The sequence below is a fragment of the Passer domesticus genome, chromosome 4 (assembly GCF_036417665.1).
Source record: "Passer domesticus isolate bPasDom1 chromosome 4, bPasDom1.hap1, whole genome shotgun sequence".
NCBI lineage: Eukaryota > Metazoa > Chordata > Aves > Passeriformes > Passeridae > Passer > Passer domesticus.
Window position 1 is genome coordinate 33,306,170 of NC_087477.1, and position 22,337 is coordinate 33,328,506.

Consider the following 22,337-nt stretch of genomic DNA (forward strand, 5'->3'; position numbering starts at 1 on the left):
TGTCAGCTTTTTATTTTGCTGTACTGGATTTACATTTCCTATTTGGGGAAAAAAATAACCTCCTGTCATGATTATCTGGTCACATTCTGCTGCCTTGCTTCAAATTGTTAATCTATCATTTTTTTCCTCAAGTCATGTTGTTCTCTTGACTCTCTTGCTTCATTCCTACCTCCACCAAGCCCCATCAGATGCACATCCTGTAAAGCTTTGTGTGCTTACAGGTTTGCATGGGCATATGGACAGTTTGCTCACTTTCATCCCTTGCACATGGCACCACCTTCTGTAGAATAACTCTGTCTGTAAACCCAGTTCTGGTAAAACTTTTGGATTATTGTTGACAGCTTTGGAAAATCATCCACATTGGCCACGTTACTAAATAGGTGGGATGACCCTTTGACTATAGTAAGTGAAATATTTTGGGAATTGTCTTAAAGGTGTGCTTGGGAGAGGAAAAAGGGGAAGGCATAAACTTGTTGGGAAGGGAGCTATAAACCACAATTCTTTGGCCATCAACTGCATAGCATTGCACTGAAAGAAACTTTGTGCAAGCAGAAGAGCATAAGCCCCTCCTTTTGGTAGATTTCTAGCAGGGGAGATGACATTTCACGTGAGCCTTTCATGGCATTCACAGTGTGCTTGACTTTCTGTGTTGGACCTCACTTCCAACAGTGGTAAGGTGGTGGAGGTACTGGCAACAGATCTCCTGGGAAAAGGGTCTGCATCCAAGAGGAGGAATATGGAGTCATGAAATCAGGGTGTATAAACTGGTCTGTTTGGGACTTACGGGAATACCCAGGGTACAGGAATGGATGGAATTCCCCTCAGGTAGTATATAAATTTACTGGTTGGTTACCACCACCTACTTCCCTTTTTCTTGGAAAAAGCAAACACATACTGGGAAAGTTAACGAGGAACCAATTGAAGGCCTTATTCTTCCAAAGAGGAAGGGAAGAATGAATACATTTTTTGCTTTCTTTCACACTGATTTCCTTCATGTTTTGTGTTCAGGAAAGAACACATTCCATAATATCTGCTTGAGCCCTGGTTGAGAATTAGCCTTCAACTTTCCGCACCTGGACGTGTATTTTTCCTTCAGTGTACAATATTTACCTGATGCCATAACCCAGCCCAGCTCTGTTCAGGCAAGATGTTGTGTCCAAGTTAGTGCTAAGCATCAAGCACCAATTTACCTGGACAGTCAATTTGCTAGTTTAGCTGTCCAGTAAAACTGCTGTATGGAATCACTGGCACATGTCAGACATATTGTGCCTAAAGTATGATGCCTGAGGACCTTCCAGTTGAAGTCAATTAAATGAGTGTAATAGGGATCTTGCACACATCTGTGGCAGGACAGAACCTGGCAATCTTTGAAGTTTTCTGTTTTCCTTATTCTCTTTCTTTACATTTTGGGTTTTCTTGAACTCCTTTTATTTTTTTTTTAATTAAACCTTAGGTTTTTTTCCCTCATGTTGTGTATTTTCTTTTGTTTTTATCTTGTTCATCCACTGACCATGTGTCCTTCCTGAAGTAGATTATTCCTAATGCTTGTCTCATTTCACTCCTGATGTTTGTTAGATGGACATAAAGCTATTAGGAACTTCAGGTGTGGAAGCACTTTCTCCCACTTTGCATACTGATGTAGAATTTTTTTTTTTTTTTACTGTAGACATAGGAGAATTTAAACAAAGAAGTCCAGTAAACCATATCAGAGATACAGTATTTCTGAGAACTATATATTTAAAGATGCCTTTAAAAATCGATTGTATAAATTGCTTTTCCTTTTGGTGCAACTGCGGAACTACTTAATAAGCTGGTTTTGAACAAGAGCTGGAAGGAAGTAAAAGAATTGCAAGTATTTTCTGACTTTCCATGTGCTATCGAGAGCAGTTTGCTGCTTCGCCAAGTCTGCTTTCAGTTCTGTTTAGTCCAAATAAATTTTCTATTGAAAGGGAAATTTTCTATGCAGATGTAAATAATTTTTTATATCTTGCCCATCCATGTGAAGGACTGTTATGCATATCCAGACTTTTTAAAACATCAATGATATCAAAAGCATCCCTAGCACAGCTCAAGGCTGCAGTTAAAGCCATGCCAGTATTTTTGAGGACTGCAAATGGGGTGTGTTTAGGAGAAGAAACCAAGGACACGTTGGGTTAGGATCAGCTGTTATGAACAGTAAGAAATATTTGAGTAAGTTCCAAAAATGAACAGAAGAGGAAAACCAGGCAGAATTGTCTTGATTAAAACAGGTTGAGACATGTATCAAACTAGGGTATTGAGTATGTCAAGGCTGGAAAGAAGGTGTTTCACTTTCTGGTTATCCAAGGGATGTGTTCCTGGCCTCGTGGTCCAGGCAGGCATTATGGAATCTGTTCATACAGCCTAAATGCACCCTGGCTTATGGACCACAGCTGTCCCAACCCAACCAGCTGGGCCAGGTGGGGAGTGATGGTGGAGACAGCATGAGCTCCGTGCTGACATGAGTCAAAGCTGACTGCAGAGGGATTGCTCACACCTGTGGAGATCAGCCATCTTTACAAGTGCCCAAATTTCACTTCAGGGGCCCACTTTGAACAATTCAGCTTGGATTTATAGGTTTTGTTAGAATTATTTGATTTTTTAAAAAAAAAAATTTGCAGTGGGGGATGCAGGGGGAAGATAGTTTGGTTTGGTTTTCTTGTTAGTTAAAGGATTTCTTGTGCCAAATAGTCTAGTGCTATCTTCCTTGCTGATAGCACAACCACTCGCCTTGCACCACAGGCAGACAGATTTGAGTCCTCTTTTGTAGGGGTGGAAAGGCTTTTATTCCTGTTTGTTTAGTTCAGCTTGGTTATTCACTGGGACCTAACAAAATTCAGTACTGGATTCCAGTCAAAAGACTCTAAGAATTGTGTGTCTGAATTCCTTTGGAATTTTTAATATTTGGGTGTCTGGTATTTAGATTTTGGCCTTCGTACCCTGTTAATTTCGGTGGGGTTCAAATTCTCTGTAAGGAGGAATGTAAACTATTTGCAGATTTGCATGTAATCAGGGAGAAATGGTATCATTAAAATCCCAAATTCAGCAAAGGGAAAACTTGTATCAACTGTCAGGTTCCAAGTCTGAGCAACCAGTCATGGAAGTTCAAGTACAGCAAGCCAATTTTTTCTGGTGTTTTTTGTATTTTGACACTTGTAGAGGGGTCATTCTCCCACCATTTGTTTTGCTGGGCTAGTTTTGCTCTGTAGTTTGTTGTTGGTTGTTTTGAGGGGGCTTTTTGTCTTCTTTGGGAGAGGGTCTCCACTTCTGTAGCATCCTGGAAGCCCTCTTCTGCCACTGGTTTGTGGTCAGTTTTCTGGAGTGGGGATGGCCAGGCTTTCATGTGCTGCTCCTGAAGTACAGTGACGTTTCTGCTTTCCTATCTCTGCTGGTCGCATAACTCCTGATACTTTTTCAGACCGTATTTGCCTTTGGCATGCCTACATTATGTTGGCAGGTCACAGTTAATCTGTTAGCAATGAGTATGGTCAACAAGGTATTTTCCCTCCTTGAACTTTTCCAGTTGATAAATAGCTTCATTTCCTGGTGCTTCCATGCACCTAGCCTTCCATTTTATGCTACAGCACTCCATGCTTACATATCTCAAAGTTATCCATTAAATTCTGTGTGATATTCTGAAGGGTTCTTCCGTGCATTGATTGTATCTCCTGATTTTGCATTAGAAGCTGTTTTTAATAAGGTAAGCTTGGGTTTGGTTTTTAATTCTTTTCCTTGCTAAGTTGACTGGTAAAAGTATTAAATAAAATGACTTTCTGAACAAATGTTTCTGGAGGTACACTAATAATCTCCACATGGTGCGTGTTTTCCCTTTTTAAAGCTCTAAAAGCTACTCAGTCTGTTCATACTGCTAACATGTACTTCAAGTTTCCCCTCTGAGTTCACTAAAGAATTCCTTATGTCATGCTAGTATAGGCTTTGTTGAAGGCTAGATAAATGATGTCTATTGAAGACGCTCACATTTTAGGAAAGAAAAAAGTTAGTCACACATTCTTCTCTCTCTTTTTTAATGCAGACACATTTATTCCTGTTTACTTCAATTTCTTCAACATTTTTTCCCCTCTCAGGAATTGTGCTAAAGCCATGCTTTCTTCTGGGATCAGAATAACTGGACTTTCTTTGCCCAGACTGCATTTTTTTCTTTCTCGTATTATGGGTATTATATTTGCTATTTTCCAATCAGATGGCACCACCCTCAGCATCAGAGACCTATTAAAATATTTCCTTTCACACCTCCTGCTTCATGGGCTGGTGTTTCCAGAGCTCTGGAATGTAAATTATCTAGTCCTAACTTCAGTATATTGAATTATTTTGAATTTTGCTGTCAAATTGACTGTGTTTATTTACATGTTCATTAACTAATCTCAGAAGAAAATGTTAATTTTTTGTTTTATAAGTTTCTAAATTAAAACCACATATTTGGTAATTCACATTCTCCAGAAATCTTGAAAGCAGCCTGGTAAGCATTCTTTAAAACTGCTTTTAGAATTCACTAGCCTGTTAATTTTATCCCAGAAGACATAAAAAGCACAAGCCAATTGACAGTCAAAGCAATGTACATTTCCCAGAAATTCAAAATTGTGGGGTGAAGAGTCATTTGGCAGAAGAATGGCCATTTTCCTTCATGGCTTTCAAATAACTTTTGACTTTGGTTTAATCTGTCACTTTCTGACATTCCTTTAGTATAGGAGTGAGAAAATGGATGCCTTGAAATCTTGCATGTGGAATTTTTCCTTTCATGTGTCTGATGTTCCAGCCCATCAAAAATGTTACTGTCCTTCCAGTTTCCTTTCTACCCCTCACATTTTGCATCTCTGTGCTTCTATCTGTTTTGCTGTCATCTCCTTTATAGTCTTTCCAGCTTCCTGCATAGTCTTCCAGTCCTTGTCCAACTTCCCAAGCTGCCTTTTTTTGTGCTATTCCTCAGTATTTGAGAAGCAGTTGCTTTACACAGACAACCATCTGTGATTTTAAAAATTTTTTTCCCGAAAATCAGTCTTTTCCACTGGTAACCTGGTGGATGCAATTAAAAAAAACCCTCTTCTACATTGTACCTACTCATTCTATTATTAATCTTTGTTCTTTATCACTCAGGAATTGTGTCTGCCTATGCACGAATACATTTATTCTCATATTTTCCTTTAGGACCTGTGAATTGGTGCAGTTTCTTTTTTTCATGGCTTGGTGTTTTGGAGTCTCTGTTCAGTAGTGCGCCACATTGCATAGTGGGATCGGGAACAGCAGAAAACGTGGAGTGTTATTGGCAAAGCAGCTGTCAAGCAATGGACTGGGAGCAGCAGAAAATGTGGAGTGTTATTGGCAAAGCAGCTGTCAAGCAATGGATGTGTAGGTATGGAGCATTCCAATGTTTTGTATGGAGAGAGCTTTCGGTGTAAAAGGAGGAAATCATGCATCAGACCTATCAATCAGGAGGTCCCTCCCAGTGCTGCTTTCCTATAAAAAGCTACTGTCAGCCTTCGCCTTGTCCAGAAATGTCCTCTTCAGGGTTATTCCAATCTCTGGCAGCATCGATTGGAGCACTTCCTAAGTGTCAGCAGCCAGTTTATGGCTGGCTCTCTTTTATGGGTAGACACAATGTGATTTAGCATGAACTTTTCATTGCAAGACCACCCAACTGCAGCACTCTGAGGGAGAGAGCGGTGGTCCTTGAGCGTGTTTTCATATGCTGTATTGATATGTATTGGCTGTGAGAGTATCTGGTTACACATTTGAGCACTCCCTAGCTGTTCTCTAATTGCTCCTGTTTTGCTCGTGGTTGTTAATGTGTAATCCTGCCTGCTGCACTGAACTCGTATTATTCGAGCTGCTGGGAGCCTGTGCTCGGCACTAAACGTACAGCTGGTACAGCTGTGGCTACTTCACCCTGCCACTGTGGAAGCTGCAAGCCCTGCCAAGGACTGGGCTTGCCAGGGCGCTGACCTGTGAAGTGAGTGCCTTTAATGGAGAGAGAGGCTGTGCTGCAAAACACTCCAGCACAGGCTGCTCCAGCACAGCTCCCCGTGGTGTGAGAGCACTGCAGAGACCCTCTAATTCCCTCCTCGGCTGGGTGAGCGCTGTTTCTAATAAGGTTCAGCGAAAAGGTTTAGCAGGTGTAGAATGGAGTTACAATGCTCTGCATTGACTTCAGGGCTGTCCTTTGTGTTAACAGCTGCTTTCTGGTCTTCTTGTCATGCCCCCTTTTCCCCCCCACCCCAAAGAGAGTTCTAGTTGCTAATGGGGGAAGCTCTCACTCCGTGAGTTATAAGAAAGACTGAGAGCTGGATCTTTGCCTCCTGTAAATGGAGAGTTTGTCATCTGACCTGGTATTGCTGCAACGAATTGGGCAGAAATTACCGGGATGGGGAGAAACTCTTCTGGATGCTCTCATGCAGTCTGCTTGCACAGTTACTGTATGTATGCTTTACATAAATGTGTACTGTAAGTGTACCCAACATGCCGTGTGTATGGGAGTGATAGTGTATCTGTGTGCTGGACATTTAGTTTAATAAGAAGGTGTTGGGGAAAAATAGGCAAGACGGCAAACCAGCTCGAGATAATTCACTCCAGAGCAGGACAGCTCTTAAACTGGAAGGAATCTGGCCTTGCAGAGCCCTTGCAGAGCCAGTTGTGGGGGTTTTGTCCACAGGACAAAAGCTCAAGAGCTGCCAAAACTGTGAATTCTGATTGGATTATAAAAGTCTATTTTCCCACCACCCCTCTCCCCTAGCAGGGTAGGTGGTTGTTGGGGAACTGTCAGAAGAAATGAATTTCGCAGGGAGGCAAAATCCATGTAGGATGGATGGCAGGGTCTTTTGAGAAGTCATTCTGATCAGGTATATTTCTCCTAATATTGAGCTGATAGTACCAACATGCAAGCTGCCTTTTGAAGCTATGTAGGAGTTGTGGCCCAGACTCACAGATCCCAAGCCTGCTGTGGATTGCCAGTATTGATTGGTTTGCCATAAGAGGTTTTAGATTTCCTGCCTTAGGCAAGGCACTTGCGCAGGGGGACTTCAGTTACCATGCAATTTTTAAAAGAAGAACCAGAAGCTTTCTTTTAGTAAAGCAAAAGGGTTGGATTCTTGGTATAGTGTTGGAGATGTGATCATAAAAAAGAAACATTAGGACAATAAAATCTGTCCACAGAGTATATTTGATGTCAGTCTTTTTCTAGAGGTGTCTTTAGGTTTGTAAGTGTTTGTAAGCCAGAGTGAACTCCAAAGCAAAGATCTGATCTACTAGGGTACTTTTGTGGAGTCCTCTGTTTCACAAGATCTTCCTGAGTTTCTGAGTTTGTGTTTGAGTAATGTGTTGCCTTTCAATGCTTAAATTGCATCTCAAGGCCCTTCTTACTTCCCTGCTCTGAATATGCAGCACTACCTGACTTGTTGACTGTGAGATTGTTCTGCTCTACTTCAGTGTGTATATCCACGATGAGCAAAAGTCTTGGATGTGACAATCTTTCCATTCCATTCAGTCTTTTTCTCAGGAAAACAATTTCATTGCAGTCATAAAAGTACACTGTTCCATTTTGTGGATACAAAGCACAGAAGCTTGCTTCTTTTATAGTGATTTTTAATTTTGGGAAGCATGCTTACAACAGGAACCTTTTCATAGCAACATCATGGCTTATGTTTTCTCTATAAAAAAAATAAATTTAAATTGTATGTGCAGTTTCTGTGGAAAGCTTTCTCCAGTATATTTAAAATACTGACGCCTTAGCTACATGACTCAGTTTCTTCCTCTTCTTAGTTTGAAGGAATGTGGTAACATAACATAAAAATTCTTGTTGTTCATAAAGGAAAGAACAGCATTTTTACTAGATATGGAAAATTCCAAGTGTAACACGTACAGAGATAAAATACCGTTTGCAGATTTCAGAAGACTGTTTGTGATTCTGACTTTTTTGACGCAGAGCACACAACAACCTCACAAGTACTCTCTTTTTCAGTGAATTATGGTAGCTCATACTGAGAGAAGTCATACAAGTAGAGAAGAAATTCTTTATTTGACTAACCTTCTCTTCAGTGCTTTCCTGAGAAACCAGAAGACAGTACCATGTAGCATTGAGAACTTTTTAACTCCAACATACTTCATAGTTGCAGGTAATGTCTGTTTTTGAGTTACTGTTTGCACTCAAGGGAGAAGCCTGTTCTTTTCCTTTCTCCATCTTTTAATAGCCTGGGGACTCCTGTTCCAGTGCCAACTGGCACTGGTTAGGGGCAGCAGCAGAGTCATGCCAGCCTGTGCAGATATTCGCTGCCTGATTATGGTAAGACTGACTGTGTGCAGCTCCCCTTAGAAGAAAGGTTACATCACAGGGAGTGCTGAGGTGAGGCAGGGCTGAAAGGATATAGCAGATTTTTTTTCTTTTCCTGCTCTAGTTTTAATTTGTTAGCACACCTGCAGGTCTGGCATTTGTTTTCTTCTTTGCTTCTCCCTTTCAATATGTATAAATGGCTCACTGGAGGCAGAACTAACTCTGGTTTTACTTCCAGCTGACTTAACCCCATGCTGCTGCTCCCCTGTGTCCAAATCCCTGCACCAAGAAGCACACTCCATCCTTTTCTTTCTTTCTGGTAGGTAGTTCATGAGAGGGAATGCTGGTCTTGGAAATCTCTACAGAAAATAAGAATTTAACACACATCTCATTTAAAAATTATTTATAATGTTTAGATATAAGGGCAGATATAAAGAGGTTGTAAGAGGAACATAGTTTATCGTTCCAGAGGGACAAAGGATGAAGAGCACGACATCTGGAAAGTTTGGTAATGTGAATAAAACCAACTGGAAACAGATGGATAATGGGGAGCTCATCTCCTACTACAAATCTTCCTGTTTTAAGGAAATTCTAAATCTCTTTTTAGTACCTGGCACTATTTTAAAGAGGACTTTCTGTATCTCAGAGGAAGTTGATAATAAGGAAATAAAATTATTCTGTTCTCTGTGGGACAAGGATTTATTCACCCAAGTGAGTGAAGCCAAATTTTTCAAATTCAGCTATTGAACCTCCAGTCTTTAGAGAAAACGAATTGTTATAAGGATGAAAAATAAACAGAAAACATGCTATTTATAATACACAGAATCAGCTGTATCCTCTTGAGTTGCCAGGCCCAGTTGTACAAATAATTACTCTTATAATAACTTTAAAATCATAGTTGCTTTGATAATTAGTATTAGTATTGTATTTAGTCATGGAATTATTAGATTAAAATCCTTGTTCTTCAGAATGAGAACTGAAAATTAATACTAATGGCACCAGCGTAAATGTCAAATTATTAATAACTTGTTGAGGATAATTTTAAATCCTATGATGTGGTATCCGGAAGTTACAACCAGAAGGTGAGCTAGTAGCAACACGTGAATTATCCTTTTTCCTGCCATAGAAGATGCTTTCATATTCAGAAATACTAATTACTAATTGATGTAATTAAAAAAAAAAGCCTTTCATTTTTTTGCTTTATACCTTATGTGCTTAATGCCTTGATATGTTCTGGAGTGTATTATGAATATTTCAGCTGAAGTACACAACTTAAATTTCACTTTGCAACATTCACAAATGAAGGCAGGGCAATATCAAGGTTTAAAAAAAATTAAGTATGTATTTGTGTTTATTTAAATATGCATGTGAGGCAGTTTCTCTGTGTGTTTGCACAATGGAAGGAAACAAAAATTAATTTATGAAGCATGAGAAATTATCAAAAATGGAATACAGTGATTTTGTGTTTGTGGGACTGAAATTTTCTGTATGTACTTGTTGAGAAGTAGCCAAATACAAACAAACTGTTCTCAGACACTGAACACTTCAGCCTGACAGTCATATGTTTTTGCTTGTTGTAAACCACTTTCTTCAGTCCTAAGTTTATGGCTTAATATCTATTAATTGCTATTTAATGTCAGTGACATCATCATTTCTTCAGTTCTGTTTCTTAAAAAAGCACTTTGTCAGCGTGGTTTGCCTGCTGGAGTTCTGCTCCCCATCCATATAACTATCAGTCTGATTTTTTCATAGTGGAGTTTCACAAGTGTAATAAAAGATTGCAGGCTTAGATGGATGGATTTCGTGTATCTGTACAGTGAGGTAACAGTGTAACTGGAAAGTGCTCAGTAAATCAAACCATACATATTTAAGTATTCTGCAAAGGACAAAATTATGGGAAATACCCTTACAGGCAAGCAGGTCTCTTCTGAAAAATGAAATCTAAGAAGACACCAGATGCTTGCTTTTATTGAATCCATAAAATCCTCTTATGAAATCTGGTTTTATAATAGCAGGTTGTACAGAAGAAATCTGGAAAACACACATATGTTTTAAGATTCTAAATATCTTCCTCGTGATCAGGGCATTTACGATAAGCAGAGGTGAGCAGTGTCTGTTTCTCTTCTCAGCCTGATGTGTTTTGAAAACACTAATACTTGACTAGGCTCTAGAGCCCAGAGAAATTCTTAGCTTTGCATCAGGACTGGCTACAGTAGCTTGGGGTGTGCCTGGAAATGTGATGCTGTGCCTGCAGGAGTTGGGGACAGAGCCCTGGCTTGGGGCAGGCTGGCTGCAGAAGGCCCAGAGCTGTTTTGTACCATCCCAAGGTCAAATGGGACTGTGATGACAAGAGCTGGAGATTTTCTTGTGTTCTTGTGTTTTGATTAGGGTTTGAGCTTTTGATCGTATAGGGAAAAAAAAAAAAGTCCAAAGCACTAATAATTAGTGCAAATGTTTTATTTGCTCATCCTAATCTTTCTTTCCTGTCAATAATGGGAATTGAAAGCTTTATAGCTAATTCCCAGGTGGTTATTTTCTGTATTTCATCTTGCAGCTGTAGCAACTCCATGGCCAATAGCTGCTAGTGACAGAGCCATGACACACTATCTGTGATAAAAATGACAAGGAACTTTATTCCTCAACTGAAAGTACACATCACACTTCTTCACAGAGTATGCAGTGTGACTCTTTCCTAGGTTCCTGTTTTAGCCCCAAGTGTTGAAATGTTATTGTAGGCTGACAGCTCATTTTGGCCGAGACACTCCTTTGAACTTTCTAGGTGGGTAACCTGTTCCAGCAAAAGTAGGTGCTTGCTGAGTCAGGGCCTTGGTTTCTTTCTACTTAGCAGTGTGGAGAGTTCATTAGTTGGTTTGCATTGGCACCTTTTCATTCGCAATGTTGTAAGGTTGTAAACAACAGGTGTGTGCTGTCATACATTCCTTCAACAAAAAGAAAAATTTACATTTGACAATGAATGCATCCTCTTACTGTTTTTGTATTGATTAATGTTTCTTTCTAATCAACTGTCATTTCCCCAGTTTTAAGTATCAGCATACTTCTGATATTTTCATATATTAATTGAACGCTATTTTTCTTATGCAAATTTTGTAGATGCCTTATGCTTTAAGAAAAAGTAGCACTCAGTTTTAAAAATCTTTGCATGCTGAATAAGATCCATTGCTAGAGATGTCTGAATCCACTCTGATTCCATATAAACCTCTTCATTTTTTTTGCCATGTGCCTTCCTCTTAAAAAAAAATCTTATTGTTGGATGCATCAAGTGACTGATGTTTGAGAAGAGACATGTTTGGAATGCTTGAATAATTCACATCGTCTGCACTGACTTCAGGTCTTGCCCTGCAAACTTTAAATATGACTCAGGTGTTCCTCTTGTACTGATGGAGAGCAAAAAGCCAGCAGTGAACATTTGCAATGGATTCACCCGTGTTCGGTAGCAGGAATTTGGTTCTGTGTAAATGCAGCAAATCACTGGTACTGGAGTAGAAAGAGGAAGGGAAATCTTGAGCCTACCATGGGCAAATATGATGTTTTAAGCTACGCTGATGCTGGTGTTCCTACTGTAAACCAATGGAACTTAACTCTTGCCAGCAAGCAAGATGTTGAAGCCCAGCTCTTTTGCCAATCTCGCCATCAAAATGAAAGTATTATTAATGCAGAGAGTTGATTCCCATTTACAATCTAGAGGGTCACTGAGATCACTGAATCATACAATAGTTTGGGTTGGAAGGAACATTAAAAACCACTGAGTTCCAACCCCCTGCCACAGACAGGGTTGCCTTCACCTAGACCTGGTTGCTCAGAGTACTATCCAGCCTGGCCCTGAGCAATTCCACAGGTGGGGCATCCACAGCTTCTCTGGCAGCCTGTTCCAGGGATTGATATTGAGCAAGGAAGAAGGAAGGGAAATGGACTGAGAAAACACACCTATGTTTGGGACAGGATCCTATGCTGTGCTGGGATTACATTGTACATGAATAGTTCTTTTGTCAAAAGAGAAGTAGGACAACAAGACCTGAATGCCAAATGTGAACAAAAAGATCTCTGCATTGTACAGAGCAGGAGCTGAGTGAGAACATTTAGTCCTTGTGTAAAGATTGCCCCAGAGTGCTGGAAGGTCAGGGAGACCTTGGAGTTTTCTGCTGTTTCTTCACAGTGGAACTGGAGAAACAACATTTTGACATTTCCATTCCCTCTTCATCCCCTAGATGTCATCAATATAAACTGGGTTAAGTGAGGAACAACCAGAAACTCAGGTTTAGTGGCAAAGAGGTATCTTAACTGAAAACACAAATTTATGCTTTACTTTAGAAGATACTTGGGGAATCCTTTCACGGTGCTCTCTGATCTTGCAGTATGTCTGGATGTTGGAAGGTTAAAACATTTAGTGTGTGTGTCCAAAACATAAAACATACTGGGCTTTGTTCTGTTGCTTGTACTTTGGTGCTTGCCACCTTTGGCAGATACCTGTACTAATCCATTAGCTGTCTGTGTTGGTGAGTGAGATGTTAATACAAGTCTGAAGAAAAATTGCCAAGGAAAGGAAAACATTGGAAGAACTCTAAAAATATGTCAAAACCAGTTAGGGTGGTTTTGGGGTTTAATAGTAAAACTGTGGAATGTTTTTAAAAATAAATAATGGAAAAATATGTAAACCAAAACTCTTTCTCAGTATATAATATGGTCATTTTGCTTTGATTCTAAGTTCCAGCTTGACACTACAGTAGTTATGTATTATCTTTTGAAACTCCCCTTTTCATGTTTTTATACAATCTTTTTATATGAAGTGCTACAGTGATTTTGTTGATTTTTGCATCATCTGAAACAGAATGGTCACAGGAGCCTTGCTGTTTAGCTTGGGGTATTTTGGTTTGTCTCTCTTTTTTTCCCTTTGATTGAATAGAATACTTGCTTTTCAATATTGGGCAAAGCCATTGCAATGAATATATATGAGGCTTAAATTCATCCTTCATGAACCACCTTAATTCTAGTGTTTACTCATTTGAGAATTTAGGGCATTTTTAACACTAATATTCCTTTCATGAGCTTTTCAGGTTGAATTTTTTTTCTTAATTTTAAACTAGACTAGGAACTTGCTTGCTAGGTTCCATTAATTGCACCTCTTGAAATAAGTAGAGAAGATGATGTTTTCCAGAGCACAGACTTTGAATTGGTGCTTACAGACTTCATCATGAACACCTCACGTTGATGCTTTCACATCCAAAAATCAAGACACCGTAGCTGAGCAGAATCAGAGCCTTCTTCATAATGGCAAATAGCCTTTTCTTCATGTGCTTTATAAATTTCCAACAGCAAATGAATACAATTGATTGTCTTTGTTTCAAATTAATGTATACTACATATAGCACTTACTATGCATATTAAATAGGAAGGAGATTAATGGGCTCTGTAGGTAAAAGTTGCAAGATTCTCTTGAAGTGTTTCATTTGTTTGACTTGAATTCCTGCCTGTTTTGAATGCCCAACTCTTCTCAGCCTTTTCCCACCGCATGCCCAGTAATTTAAATTTATGGAGTTGTTTGGTTTGTTCTGGTTTTTTGTTTTGTTGGATTTTTTTTGTTGCTGCAGTTGTTTTGTTTGTTGGATTTCTTTTGTTTCCCTTCCCTAAGAACAGTTTAGATAAACAGGTACATCATGGTATGCACAGTTTGTGCACTCCCTTTCCATCTTTGGAAATCAGTTCCTGTTCCAAAAGAAAGAAAGCAAATAGAAGTTTTGTGGTTTTTGAGATCATATTTTACTATTAAACAAACAGGGCTGCCCTTGAAGCCTGTGCCATTGCAGTGATCCCCTACAGAACATGGAGCAATTGACAACTCTGACTGTGTGTTTTGTGATTCTTCCTTTGAGTGAACTGCAAGAGGGGGGCTCATAATTCAGTTTTAACCATTTATTATGGTTGAACACTAAGGCTTTATGGCCCAAATTGTGGAGCCTGCAGATAGCTTTTCCTTTTGAGGTACACTTTGCATAGAACGGAGTATTAATAATGATAAAAAAATGTTATTGTTATAATTGGACTCAGCATTTTATCTGGGAAAAAGAAATGCTTTGTGTTGTAGGTTTCCCAGTTTTACCCACAGGCTAAGTCTTGTATATATAATTATGTTTTAGGAGACATTTTAAGTGCTAGTTGAACCTTTAACCTGCGTTTCCTCTGGAATAATTACAGGATGTGAAAATGGCCAAATGAAACGCTTACTCATAGAGATTAATAGAATTAGTTAAGCTACTGTTACCTTATGCTTGATTTATATTGTATGTGTAGGTCGAAACAGGCTGTAATGGCATGTGGGTGTTTTCCTATCTTTTATACTTGCTAAAGTTTTGCCTTATGTTTATTACTTGCTATGTTATGTGAACTGCTTAAAAAGGCATTTTAGACCACTGGCAGGTAGTTGAATTTCAAAGGCTGGCTCCATTTAAAACAAAACAGTAGTGTTTGAACTTGTATCAATTTTTTTTTCTGAAAATAACAGTAATAGAATTGATTCCATCACCTTCCAAGGAAACAAGTTGAAAAAGAAACCTCTGTGGATTAGTAGTCCAGACATCAAATATATTTTGCAGACGTTTGAAACCAAGCCTGAGTCAGCTACAATGGAAGCACGGAAAACCAAGAAAAATTATTTGTCTGTCTGCATTGCCAAAATTGTTGGAAAAGGTGAAAAAAAAAAAGGTCTGCAAACATGAGGAGTGGTATAGCAAAAGTAGAACATTTAATTTTATTTAAAGATTCAAGATTGGTGGTAATTCTAATACATTTTCATGGAAAACATTCAGTTAAAAGTGATTTGTCTTTTAAAATATGATCTGGTGTGTTCCTTTAAAAAGAGAGTGATGCATTGGCTATGAGGCAACTTGAAATTCAAAACTTAAATTTAGAATTAGAGAAAAGCCTGATATTAGCTTATCTTATCCTATTAGATAATACTGTGGGAGTTACCAGGTGGGTTTTTACCAGTCTTCACTGGTGTTGAAGGACTTTTTGTTGGGCTACTTTCAGTTAATGCTTTGCAGCCCCCCATGCTGCAGCCTCTACCAATTAAAGCATTTGGGGTTTTCACCTGGATGAGGAGCAATTTGCAAAGGTGCTACCAAGGAGTAGGAGCTCACCACGGCTCATTTAAAAATCTCAGCAGGTGCCAGCTCAATATATGCATTATTGTTTTTTCAGTTGTTCAACAGAATCCTGTTTTAAGGCAGATGATGATACTCACCTTCTGTGAAGCTCCTGGGAAGGTTTAGGGAAGTGAACTTCAAACCCTTAAAAATCTAAGCCACAAGTGGAGGAAACCTTTCTCATGGAAATTTTTTAGTCAGCAACTTTATTTTGAATCAAAGAGCATTTGGGTTAACCCATTTTACCACTCACCTAAAGTATCTTCAGTGAGCCATTTCACCGCTTTTAAATCCTGCTTTGGCTTGGTTTAATGTTTGTTGCAGTGGTTACAGCAGGCAGTGAAAATGAGGCTTATTTTTTTTTTAAGGTCAGTGAAGTATAAATGCAAAGGAGATTACAAAATCAATTATTAAATCAAAATTTCCATTATTCACATTCTATTTATGCTTACTTCTCTTTGATTACTTCCCTTTAAAGTATTATACTAATATAGGAAATTAAAGATTCTCCGTATATACATTTCTGTATTATCTTGGGTTACAGGATTTCTCATCTCTCCTGGAAAATGTACTCAGTAAGTCCACTTAGCATGCATGAAAGATGAGCATCCGCTCTTCATATAGACAAGTTATTTCTTTATAATAATGATTGTTATTAATTGTACCAAATTTCTTTTAAGGAAGAAATCTGTGTTTTGCTCCTTGTGTAGAATGGGTATATAATGCAGGAATTATAGTATTTCACCAGGGATGCAAGCAGAAATCCTGGAAAAGGGTTGCTAATCTGAATGCAAATGTTCTGTGATAAGTGTGGGTTATTTTGCTGAAGGGTGCATGTGCATGCATGGAGAAACACTGTGATGGCATGAAGAGAGTTTATGGGCACAGCTGTGTGTGTTGAGGCGTGGCCCTTCAGCTGGAAAATTATGTACTAGGATATCTTCGCTTTTATCTTTGTGTCATAATGTCTTTTCTTACTGAAGTAATCTTTAAGGAACTTTGAGAAACACAGGGGCTGTGGTTAATGGGGAATCAACTTAGCAAATCATTAACTTCAACAAATGAAATAGTAAGAGAATGGAGACACTGGAGTATTGAACTATTGACTATTCTGTGTGTTTAACAAAAGATATCAGAATACCATGTTTAAAATTGTTGACTGAAACCTCAGAAGCATGACATTAGCAAAGGCTTTACTGCAAATACACTATTTATATTGAAATGATGAGAAAGGACTCACAAATCCTTGAGTGTACAGTTATCAAATGCTGGTGAGAGAGCTTCCAGCATTTACCGGAATGTCAGTGCCTTCTGAAATGTTTTTATACTTGTACCATATTTTCTAACATGATGGAATGACTAAATATTAGCCAGTTGTTGTGCTTTTGGGAATCATGAATTTCTGGAAAATATCCCTCTGCTGTCAAAGAAATGAAGTTCTGTTCTGGGGAATTCATCTGGAAAGAGCATTTCTTTGGGGGTGATGGGGACCATCTGTGGAATTCCAGCTACGTGAAAACCTGGAGCAGAGATGGGCAAAAATACACCAGGATGCAGGCAGTTCTGAGGAGGTCATTGTGGTAAGCTTGTTTAGAGGAAAGGTCTGCATACGTGGGCTGACCTTCTGACCCTTCATAATTCAAGAGTAATGATAAACATTCTTCATGCCTGTGCAGCATTTCTGTGGCATAAGACTTCTAATAATTCCCAATCTTCATATAATTTTCAAATGCATCTTTACACATATGCAATATACACACACAGAAACCCTGTGATTGTTATTTAGTATCCTGCCTGTGTAGTTTAAAATCATTCAACTCCAAAGTAAACACAAGCAAGAGGAAACATGCTCCAAGGTTCAAATTGCTTTTCTACTGCAGTGACTTAGTAACTTGCTTTGTGCTGTAGTGAAGTGCATTTTTTTTTGGTTGAACCATTTGGTTCACAAATGACTTTGTGCTCCAGTGTTTTACTGCTGTTGTGAGAGTCCATCAAGCAAGCAGCATTTGCTCTCATGTGTCTGTTTGGTTGGTTTTGGCCATCTAGTTGGAAATTCCATTATATGACCAAGTTGCAGTGGGAGGGCCCCCCACCTTTTTCTCTCCTTCCTTCAAGGCAATGAATTTTGTTCATAAATGGAGGAGATCCAGCTGTCATTTCTCTTGTAGCTTACCTAGCAATGTGGTTGTGCCCTTTCAGAAAAGGGGTCTCTGTTGTGTCCCCCTCCCTCCACCCCCAAATTCACTGTGTTTTATTTATTCTATGTGGTGGTCTTTTTAATGTAAAATGAAGACATTTGTATGAAGTCTAAAAATAAGAGAGAAAGGTTTATGTTCCTTGTTCAAACATCATAGTACATCATGTTTTAAACAAGGATTTAGATTTTACTCTGATTTTTATGCTGATATTTTGGCTTTCTTGTTTTTCACTGCCTCAGCCTGTAATTCTCACTTCTCTGGGTGTTTCTCCCTATCTATTTACATTGTTAGCCTTGTTTAAAAAGGGAGAAAAACCACTGAAGTTTTGTAACTCTTTTTGGTATCCTTGTCCCATTATATTAATTTTTTTCTCAGTGGCATGAACACATGCATGGATAATTTTAACGTATTTCACTGTTTTCATAATCCCATTGCTTCAATGGAAGGTTTCACATTTACAGAGAACACACCCAGAATTGAATGCTGAATTGGATAAACATTTTTCTGTTTTAATAGGCATTCCATGGTTATGGCTGGCTGTATCAACACTGATTTAGAGATTAATCTGAGAAGATGGGTTGATTAGGACACACCACCTCTCTCTGTCTTAAGGATGACACATTATGATGCAGTGTGTGTTCAGTGAGGAGAAGGGAAATGGGTTTACAGCTCCTCTCTGGACCACTGTCATGGGGATCTTGCCTGCACTGCTGTAGCCCTCGGTGTCTCTGGGAGAGCCACCTGCAAGCTGCTTGTCCTTAGCCAGGTACTTGAATTGAGCAATCACTCTTGCATAAGCACTCACTGCAGAAGAGTGCAGCTGACTAATGGGCACCTGCTGCTCCTCGTGTCCTTCCTGAGACCTGATTTTGTGTGCTTCAGCTCTGTTAGTCCCCTCTGGGGACATTATCAAGTTGACATCGAGTATGTCAAACACCCTTCAAATACACATATGTGGATTTGTCATCAGCATCCCATAGTTTTGTGCTCTGTGTCCCCCAGCATGCTTCAGGTAGGAATCAGTACAAATTTCAGGGAATGCATCCCACTGTCCTTTACAGCCTGTAGCCTAGGGCTCCTTTCATCTCTAATGATAGTCCCCATCAGCTCCATGTGGAAAATGTAGCCACACAGGCCCAGCACTTTACCAATAGTGCCAGCCAGTTTGTGTGTAGAGGGCAGAACAGATCTTTGGACTCAGCCTAGGCCTGAGGCTGGAACTGAATTTCCTGTTGCAAAGTGCAGGTGAAAGCCACAGTTATATTCTTAATCTTAGTCCTTTGAAATGCGTTTTCTGACTGCCTTTAATCTTACATGCCTCAAAATAATACTGGTAGTTACTTTAAAGCACATACATAGATGACTTATAATGTCAACACACATGATTTTAGTAATGCCTTTTCTCCTTTACTTTGGAGTTAAAAACAGCACTAGAAGGTCTCAAGTTCTACTTTCATGACTGGCTAGAATATATTCTATCATTGAGAAGTCCGTTAAGTATCAATAGAGCCATGTAAACTTAATATTTATATTACTACATTTTGTGCATACTCAGACTTAGTTCAAAACCTTTAAACGTTGACTTTGATTTAAGCAATTACATATGTTTAATTGCTGGATTTCTTTTCCATGGAGTAACTGGTAATTAGTACAATGTTAGTGGTAATAAGTGCAATGTTACTGCATTTCTGTGGATATGGAAGCCTTAAGATCCTCTGAAGCGAGTGGATTATTAATTATATATATTGAAGCTGCTTCTGAGACTTTCAAATATCAAAGATTTTTTTGCATTTTAAAAACAAAGAAGAGCAAAAACCCTGAACAAACCAACAACTTTCCCCAAAACGTCAAAACCCCCAAACACAGACGCTGTTGCAATATTAAGCAATGTTGGTCTTTGTCTTGGTTGTTTATGATTGTTCTGTAGCTTAGAACAAGAACTTGTCTTGGTTGTTTATGATTATTCTGTAGGTTAATCCTGGGATAGCTCTGACCTAGTTGCATGATTATGAATTAGACTTTACTCCTTGAGCATCTGATTTGTGGTACTTGTGTGCCATGGAAACAGTGACAGCAAACACAAAAGCCAAATTCCCCATGTTCCTTATCTTTGCAGTGCCTTTGCCGGGACTTTTCCGACTGGAGTAGCACAGCTTACTCTTTTCGTACTAAGAAAATATTTGAACATATTATTTCAAAAGTCAGCCTGAAGTGTCTGTCTTTGTTGGATTTCTGTTGAAAACATGTGGATCGTGTTTCACACTCTGTGTTTAGATAGGTGCTTGTCATTCTAACAATGAGCAAAGAAGGCTCAGTGTGTGACTGCCTGAATGGCATGGAGCCATTGAGAGGGAGAAGATGTTATGGGGGAATGTGGAAAAGCATGAGCAAGACAAGGGCTTCATTCCATAGATCACGTGGGGTGTTTTCAGTGCCTGAATCTTGGAGAATCTCTCAGATGGCACTAATTTGCAGCACATTAAGTACAGAAAATATGAAGTAATAAGAAATGCATTGAAATAGGTGAGCATTCAGTGGATAGCAAAACTGTATTCTGCAACGTTGTAAGAAAGGGTCTTGTGTTTTTCCTGACAACTTAAACACTGGCAGCCACAGGAAAGCTAGAAAACCTCTATAGAAGAGTTTATCCATATCTGTGGATTAAGGTTAAGCAATTGTCAGCATCTTATTGCTATGTGCTGCAGTTTGCTTTAGCATTTGACTGTGTGGGGGGTGGAATATAAGACTTCACAAATGTCACTGATCATGCCTTCCTGCTAGAATCTTGTCCTTCCAAGACTCAGTTCTTCACAGATAGAGTCATGTCAATTCAGTGTTTGCTGAATCTTCTGTGGGTTTCTTTTAATAATAATAATAATAATAATTATTATTATTTAGAGCCTCTGCTTGTCTCACCGATATGCCACTAGAAAACTGTAAACTTCAGATTGGTCTGATCATAGGAAAAGCTGTATCTTACGTGATCCTGTCATATTAAATCATGTAGTCTATTGGGAGGGGAGGAATTGATTTATATTCAGATTTAATTTTTTTTGTCTACTTGTAATTAGATTGATGTGCCTACTCACCATTTTGTCTGTACTGCAGTTCTAATTTTTCCTTATAAAACTGGTAGGCAGAGACAACTGTTAATGCATTGAATTGATTCCTTACTATCATAATGTTGGGTAATTTGAGAACTGAAGCCACTGCTGAAAACGGATGTCCAGAAGAATTATCTGGGTTTCTACAATCAAGGCACATATTTCTATATGTTATATTACACGTTACAAAAAGACAATCATGAAGTTTTATGTACATTATTTGTTTTTTTGGTTTTTTTGTGCTGTCTTGAGGAGGCTGCTTCAAGTGAAATCATGTATTCCTCATGCTGTAACACTTTTCTGTAATCTGTCTCCCTTAGAAACTTTCTAATGGCACCTATTAATTTTCTCCATAGATTTCAAATACTATTGATGCTGAGTAATGTATTTAATTAGCCCCAAACTTTCTGTGTAATCATTCCAATCTGTGCTGCTCTCTCAGCTTTTGCTTCTAAGGCTGACAAATGGCAGGAGGGGGAAAGGGCACTTTCCTGTCAGTGGCTGTGGAGTCTTTGGTCCTTGGGTTTCTGTCAGAGCAGTTGTTCCTTCTGAAAGAGCTGTGAAAGAACAATGAAAATACTGCTTAGCTTCATTTAAGAAGTCAAAACAAATATTAGTTGTAGCAAAAAGCTTCCTTATCTTACAAAACAGGACATTTTTATGGTTCCTGTAGTGTTTTCCATCTTTCCACTGTAATAATATCAGCTTATTTGTGAAATCCTGGATTGTATCGGCCAGAGCTAAGTTCACCATTCTGTATCTATTCTTGCAGGGTCAGGAGGAAAGATAAATTATCTCAAAATCATATAAGTGTTTTTTGTGCATTTTAGAGTAAATTCTAACTGAATCCTCTTCACATTTTTATGGGCATTGTATTGGTTATACACCAGTTCTGAGGTCAGGCACATGGATGTCAAATTGCAGCTGGATTGGTATGGTAAAAGACGTGTGAACTGTGCAGCTTAATTTTTTAGGGGTTTTTTTTCCTTTTTTTTTTTTACTCATTCTTGTCTTTTCTGTACTTCTGAGAATAAAATGAAGGAAGGTCTTTTTTATTTTTAAGCCAGCCCCTAGAGGTAACATATGGTCAAATGCCAGCTGAACCATTTGTTTGCTAGGCAGCTCCTCTAGATCACAGTTAGAAAAAATCAAGTCAGTTAAGCAGAAGACTGAGAAGCATTCTCAAATAGGACAACATGCTTTTTGGAAGCTGGGAGCTTACATGCAGTATTATAGATAAATCAGGAAGAGAGACCAGTCTTGTCTGTCTATAGTAAAATACATCACCATTTGTGTATTTAACATGAGCTCAGCATGGGAAATTTTTTCTTTTAAGGACTGCTTTAAAAATAAGACAGAATCGTATGCTTGAAGGCTATAAATGGAAATTATTTCAAGCAGGAGATGCTGTGCTGTGATTATTGGGGACGTTCACCTGTGGAGTTTACCTACTTGAAACCAATCCCTGGCGTTTGCAGGATGGAGTTGAGGAAAAGAGTAAAAAGGTGTAGGAAAATGGTTTCCAGAGGTTTTAGAAAGCAGGAAAGTCATGTGAAAATATCCCTATGACATTTTTGCC

At 38.8% G+C, this 22,337-nt stretch overlaps 1 protein-coding gene across 27 annotated transcripts in view; it reads left to right on the forward strand.

The window, feature by feature from the left end:
- The window catches only part of BMPR1B (bone morphogenetic protein receptor type 1B), a 237,721-nt gene that overhangs the window by 31,526 nt on the left and 183,858 nt on the right, over positions 1–22,337 (forward strand). For 2 of the 27 annotated variants that reach the window (XM_064417009.1, XM_064417007.1), the window contains exon 2: positions 7,988–8,141. The exons of the other annotated variants lie outside the window; for them this stretch is intronic. The gene's annotated coding sequence lies outside the window, so the exon portion shown is untranslated. The remainder of the gene's footprint in view (positions 1–7,987; positions 8,142–22,337) is intronic. 27 annotated transcript variants of the gene reach the window in all.